The 7,239-nt window shown below is 34.9% G+C and overlaps 1 long non-coding RNA gene across 1 annotated transcript; it reads right to left on the bottom strand.

The window, feature by feature from the left end:
• Nucleotides 1-94: 94 nt before the first annotated feature.
• Nucleotides 95-3,311, bottom strand: LOC113053208 (uncharacterized). Its single transcript, XR_003277187.1, has 4 exons — nt 3,118-3,311; nt 1,952-2,117; nt 1,570-1,854; nt 95-482 (listed from the first exon to the last, which is right to left on the bottom strand). It is a non-coding gene; the product is annotated as an uncharacterized LOC113053208 (long non-coding RNA).
• Between the last annotated feature and the right edge of the window lie 3,928 nt (nt 3,312-7,239).

Here is a 7,239-nt window from a genome sequence, read left to right as displayed (position 1 = left end):
ACTACCAGAAGCTTCCAGAGACCTTAAACATTATGAATGAAATGTCCATATTCCGAATAATGCTAGTCTAATCAACTGCACAGTACAGCTCATCTAATGGCATCAAGCTCATTTTTATCACTCTAAAAATACCATTTAAAAGTATTACCTTGTCATGCATAACTGTTAAACAACATGCAAAGATTTTTTACAGAAATTACTTTTTACACATTTACACAGTACAAACATTATTTCACTCAACTTCATTTAAGTCAGTTAATTTTCCTTTCATTTAAAATAAAACAGTGTTCATGCCTTGGTGTCCATAATGACATGACCCTGTGCATCTTTTAACCTTAACACGTCCTGTAGGGTATTTTGTCTCTTGCCGTCCATTCGAGTAAACCGTTTTAACCGTACAGTCTGGATACTCCGGTCTTTTAAAATCTGCAGTCTGGATCTCTCGCTGACCTGGGTTAAACTGGATCACCTTACTGCCATCCCTGAAAGCAAAATAAAAATTATGTGCCTTAAATAAGTTAAGCAACTTTATTGTAACAGATTGAGGTGGAGGGGCTATGAGTTGTACTCGGGGATTCAGTTGTATTATTGTTCAATCTGAGAACACTTTCCTCTCTTAACATCAGGATAAAAAGTCTTAACCGTCTGATCGGGAAAAGTGATTTCCTTATGACCATCAGGGAAATGTGTTTCTGGAAAAGAGAGTGGAATATTAAGACTTAAAATTCAGTCTTAAGGCTGGAACACTAAATTAATTTTGACCGAAATCCAGGCCCTCCTGTTTGATTATTAAGAAACTGGAGTACTTCCATCCCATCTGGGTAGTTAATGTGTGTGTGGTCTGGGCTTCTGCATAGTAATAAATAAAGTAATAGTAATATAGTGATAAAAAATGCTACTTAAAATGATTTTGTGAATTCAAAGTCATACCTCTTTATAATAAAAACTTTAATTATAAACATTTAATTCCATTATGTAAAGTGAAAGGATTTTTTTCACACAAATAACTGAACCATTACACTTGTGTAAATTTTTTAATAAGAATATATTCTTTGTAATTGAGTCCCTTCCTCACCACTCTTTGATCATTGTATGTTTCACATCTCCATTGAAAAACATGACCGTAACCATCTGTCCAACAGCAGAAAGCTCTTTCCTCGTGCCATTTGGGAAAAAAACAAGAAGTCTGGCTCCACCAGGGAGCACCTTCTCAATCTGAAAATCTGATTTATGAAATGAATTGAAAATTATGCTACATGGCAGTAACAGTACAAAAGTACAGATGTGCTAAATAAAACGATAAAAAATTGCACTAATAATCAATAATATCTCAATACAGTTATACCTGAATTTGTGAGCGTGATCTGGGTCTCTGGACTTACCTGTCTGTTGCTGCTTATTTTTGAACTCTGAGAGAGACTCTAGACATACAAGCACACATACTGACTGAAATCTTACACAAATGTTTATAGATCTACCTGAAAGGTATTTAAATAAGCAAATATTTGGTAATATAGTTTTTGCTTTCAAATGTTTATATATGTAAGAGAAGAGGAGGGTTAAATCTACCTGTATAAAGGGGAGGGTGCAGAAACTTTTCAGACCTGCCACTCCACTTGCCCTGGAATCTGTAGATTTGGATCCAGTATTGGTTCTTTTGCCAGACACAGAGCACTTTCCTTTTTCCTTCTCTTTCTCAGCACTCTTCCACGCACTGAGGTGTGGTTTCTCCTGCATCTGCACTTGGTCTCTGAGGGCTGCATTCTCTGCACTCAAAATGTCTATCTGCTGTCGGAGACGGCTGTGTGTTGATCCAAGGAGCCTCTCGTTTGCATTCAACTGCTGCTTTAGAGCCTGATGCAGACATAGTCACATTAAAACAAAACAATTAATTGTAATAAAAACAAACAGAACTGACAGTGTCCAAATGATACTTTTCCAATAGCAGGACCTGGATCTCATCTTGTTCTTGTTTGTCAGGTCTTGCTCTTACAGTTGCTGCATGCTTTTCAAAAAGCTTCCTTTCACGCTGCAGTTTCTTATGTTCGTCTCTTTCAAGCTCCTCCTAATTTGCAATTTCCTCCATCCTCTTCTTTTCAAATTCAGCCCTCTCTTTCCTGTATGGGAAAATGTTTTTTAAAAAGTTAGCAGTTCTTGGCAAGACCAATAACAGGATTAAGTAGAATCATGCATGTAACTAGCATATTACATCAGATGTGTCTTTTGGGTCAGTAAATTTGGGGTCGGTAAGATTTTTTTTGAACAGGAAATACTTTTATTTAGCAAGGATGGTTTAACCAATCAAAATTAAAGACATTTACAAAGTTACAGTTTATTTCTATTTGAAATAAATGCTATTATTCTGAACTTTTATGTATCATTCTATTTATTTTTATCAAACTGTTTTCGACATGGATAATAAGAAATGTTTCTTAAGAGCCAAATAAGCCTAATGGAATGATTTCTGGGGATCATGCGACACTGAAGCCTGGAGAAATGACTGCTGAAAACTCAGCTTTGCCATCATAGAAACCATTAACTGTAACTGTAACCATGGTTGAGGTCACTTCTCTTTGCACCTATATCTTTCATTGTACATCTTGAAATACATGACTTAGTTAATAAGTGAGGATGTTGTGTTTGTGTGTATCTAGGATAAGCTTTAAAAGCTGTATTTGTAGTTTGCACCTTTTATTTTTTTTATCTTTGTTAATCATCAAATGTGTTAATCAGGAAATGTGATCTGTGTTTAAACCGATTTGTAAACCTCAAACGAAAAATGAGAAATCCAGTCAAAATCTAATTTACCAAATAAACGAGATTTTTTTTTGTTTTTGTTTTTTTTCTTTCTTATATTGCATTCTAAACAAATTGGAACTTGGCATTGGTCATTTCATTCCCTGAGCACGTAATCGAGAGAAGAAAAAAAAGATAATTTGTTTTTTAAATATTGTATTTGTAAACGAATAAAGAAATAAGTCCTTTTTCGATTTTCCGAATTTGCTTTCTTAATTGAATATGAAAGGAACGAATGATACACGGATTGTTGACGGTCCGTGTACGTTTTGATAGTTTGTTTTTTCGATTGAAACACAAAACAAAATAACGAGAAACCACCTGTTTTTCGTTTGTCGTTTCAAACCAAAATCAAAGAAACAGTAAAAAAAGAGCCGTTCTCTCGTTTTTGGTTCTAAATCCAAAAACGAAAAATGACAAAACCAAAATCAAATAACGGTCCGATTTTGGTTTTTTGAAATTCCTTTTTCCATTTTTTCGTTTGAAGATCTACATTGAAATACAGACAGGTTGGCCACGTGAACCGGAAGGAATAGTAAATATGGCCTATCAAAATAAAAGCCAAGCTTTTAGAACGGTCATAATATGCAGCGCTAACGTTATACGAGAGTAACCTTAGAAGAAGAAAAATCTATTAATAAATAGCCTTATATAAACCTGGACCGGAATAAATATGTTAGCAACAGTAGTTTATTACAGCTATTTAATATCGTGCCTATCCAGACATCACCAGTCACGTTTAATGAGCGCATTGTTTGGCTCAATACAGTTGGTAATATAGGTTAATCTAAGAACTTATTGTGTGTGCAGAGTTGTTACTGTTAGCGCTATATTATATAATAAAATTTATATTTAATGTGGTTTCCACCGTAATGGATAACTGTTCCCCCTTTCTACCAGCAGGTGGCAGTATTTAAATGACTGACTTTATGGTGTCTTTGGTAACTGTTTTAAATCAAGATTACTGATACAGATGTATTTATTGTTGTTCATTTTATTTTGTTTTTATTTGCCTAGTTATCATCATCATCATCATCATCATTCACCCAGCCCAGAGTTAAACCTGCTTCTGTTTTAACCTGATTATAACACTGCACTGCTATCAGCTTCTTATAGCAGCTCAGACAACAAACTCACATCAGACATGTCCTAATCCTAATGTAGGCCATCTAGCCAAAATAATGATTTACCAGTGTGCTATATACTGTGTGAATCTTTCTTCTCTATACACATTCCAGTTTGTATAACATACAAAACTCTGATTGTGTCATGCCAGTGAAGAGAATCCGTACAAGTCTTGAAACTTTATATAGCACATACATGCTTTCAAGGGCAATGCATGTACAATCAATGGCTGCAGAACATTTGTTAATCCCTAAGGTAAGAACATTTTACAAGGTCCTCAAAAGAAAACCCCAAAACATAATTACATTACTAAAAACAGGCTGTCAACGCTGATTACATCAGGAATAACTGCAACAAAACGTTTCCAGTAACTTTTGATATGTCCTGCTTATTGACTTGGACGAATCTTTGCCCGTTCCTCTGTACAGAACAGCTTCAACTCTTGGATGTTGGTGGGTTTCCTCACATAACCTGCTTGCTTCCTCATCCTTCCACAACATTTCAATCATTTTAAGGTCATAACTTTTGACTCTGCCTTTCCAAAACATTCACTTTATTCTTCTTTAAGGTAGGTGGATATATTTTGTCACAATATAATATATATAATAGTATAAAGTATAAATTGAGTTTGTAACTCCCTTCTGGTACATAGCAAAAATTATCAGGCTAATATAGAAGCAATTATAAAAATGGTAAACATAAATAAACTATGATCTGCTGCTGAGGATGAACTATAGTTTAAGAGTACGATAGCTTGGGGGGGAAAAGTTGCTCTGCAGTTGGTGCGGCAGTAGAAACTTCTATATCTCTTCCCAGAAGGCAGCAGGATGAACAGGCTGTGGCTGGGTGGGTACTGTCCTGTTGCAATGGCATATTGGATTTTAATATTTGTATCAATATAAGTGTGATGTAGCTTCAGTGAAGATGTAACCAGCAAAAAAAAAAAAAAATATGGATGTTACTGTCATACAGTCATACAATATAGAAAAAGAGGCTTAGGACTACAGAGATATATAGGGGATACATGGGAATGTTTAGAAATATCATTACTATGACTACAATTTTTATTAAAATGTAATTATTGTAGTCACTGTAACACTAACAAGTGAAATGAGACAGATGAAAATTGCTTGAGACAACTGTTGAAATATTTGTTGAAAAATATTCTGAATCTTGCAGATGTGATGGAAAACCCAGTTGTGGCACCGTGCTGCCGCAGCCTCGTTGGATGCCGGGTCTGCGTTGAGCAGTGGGCAACTACCTAGCCGCACTACCCAAAATGCAGGGACAAGATGTTCCAAGAAAAAAAAAAAATTAAATTACAGGGATGGGGGAGTTTGTGAATGTTTTGAAAGACACTATTAGTTAGGAGATTGTTTTAGTTAGTTTTTATTTTAGGTTTAGGTTTAGGTTTTAAGTTAAGTTAAATAGTTAAGTTTGGTTATGTTCATCTGTTATGTTATTTTATGCAATTAATAAATTGTTCAATTTTATTTTCTATTACTGTCACTTGCAGAACTCCTTTTGTTGTATTCATTTTATGTTATTTTATGCAAATAATAAATTAATATAAATATTTTAATAAAATAAATTATGTTCACTTTCATGACATACTGCTTGTTGTCTATTATAACACACTAGAACCACACACCCCACTGGACTGAAGGCCTATATGTGAGACATGTTTTTAAATTTGTGAGTGTTACAGTCAACTAAAACTTCACGCAGTATAATAGCACATGTAAATCAAACAATCAAACATGGGGAGAAAGAGCTCATTTTATTGAGTAGGCTAATGCCTTAAGCAGCCGTGCTAGGAAACGTGATTTGTGAAAGCACAGTTGTAATGAAAATAATGGAAAGTGTTTTAATTACAGAACATAAAGCAATATCTCCATGACAGTAGCTCGCACAAAGCAGACACAGTGCGACACCTACTGGTGTCTGTAATCGTTTTGAACTGCCCTTGATTTTAAACTTCGTTGGATTATTAACGTTACATGGAGGACTGAGAACCTTCACATATGTCGTTTTTATTTGTATTATAAACAAACTACTATCACTATTAGTTAACTAGCCAGTTCAATACATTTATATTAACACTGTATAACGTGAGCGAGGTAACAGCGTGTCCTTGGGATTTTTGAAAATAGATATGATGCGTTAGGATAAAATTATATTTGAGGACCAACACAAGTTTTACGAGGGTGTCAATCGAATGGCAAAGACGAGATAGGGACTGATATTTTGATGGCGGAATCCCAATCTCCCTCATTATTAGTAACGTTATTAGGCCTACGCATGACGTCACGTGGGAATTCACGTTGAATCGCTGTCCATTACGGTGGAAACCACATTAAATATAAATTTAATTATATAATATAGTGCTAACAGTAACAACTCTGCACACACAATAAGTTATTAGGTTAACCTATATTACCAACTTATAAAACGTTTGTAAAAAGCTTGGCTTTTATTTTGATAGGCCATATTTACTATTACTTCCGGGTCACGTGGCCAACCTGTCTGTATTTCAATGTAGATCTTCAAACGAAAAAATGGAAAAAGGAATTTCAAAAAACCAAAATCGGACCGTTATTTGATTTTGGTTTTGTCATTTTTCGTTTTTGGATTTAGAACCAAAAACGAGAGAACGGCTCTTTTTTTACTGTTTCTTTGATTTTGGTTTGAAACGACAAACGAAAAACAGGTGGTTTCTCGTTATTTTGTTTTGTGTTTCAATCGAAAAAACAAACTATCAAAACGTACACGGACCGTTGACGTCTGAACTTTGGTTAGTTTCGAACGATGACGCCATAACACGGCATATCCCGCGAGACAGTGACGAAATGAGAACGAAATCACCGGTGCATGGTGGGAGTTGTAGTCAAAAACTGTCCTACGCTTCTCTCCGTCGCAAAGGATTTATTAATATTCATGAACGGAAGAAGATTAATATTTATGAGCTATTCCTTCAATCGCATTTACTCAATTGTGTACCAGCGAAACAAAACTCAAAATATTAAACTTAATTGTGTGACCTCAAAGGGCAATGATTATTTAATTATTTGAATTACAATTTTCGCAAAGTGGACGATAAATGCGTCCACAGAGTTGAGGAATACATTCAAGCCATAACAACAGCAACGAGATGCTCAGGTGAGAACCACAAGCATTTTTCTCAGACAATATAAAAAGCGTGTAAAAATTGTAGGCTATATACAGATTACGTTCATGAAGAATGCTTACTTGGAACCTACAGCAGATTGTATATAGGTTACTGACAATAGAAAAAATATATCCGTTTCAATCAAGTGT

The sequence above is a fragment of the Carassius auratus genome, chromosome 34, assembly GCF_003368295.1.
Source record: "Carassius auratus strain Wakin chromosome 34, ASM336829v1, whole genome shotgun sequence".
Taxonomy (NCBI): Eukaryota; Metazoa; Chordata; class Actinopteri; order Cypriniformes; family Cyprinidae; genus Carassius; species Carassius auratus.
The sequence above is the reverse complement of the archived record's forward strand: the minus strand, read 5'-3'. Positions and strand labels throughout refer to the sequence as shown.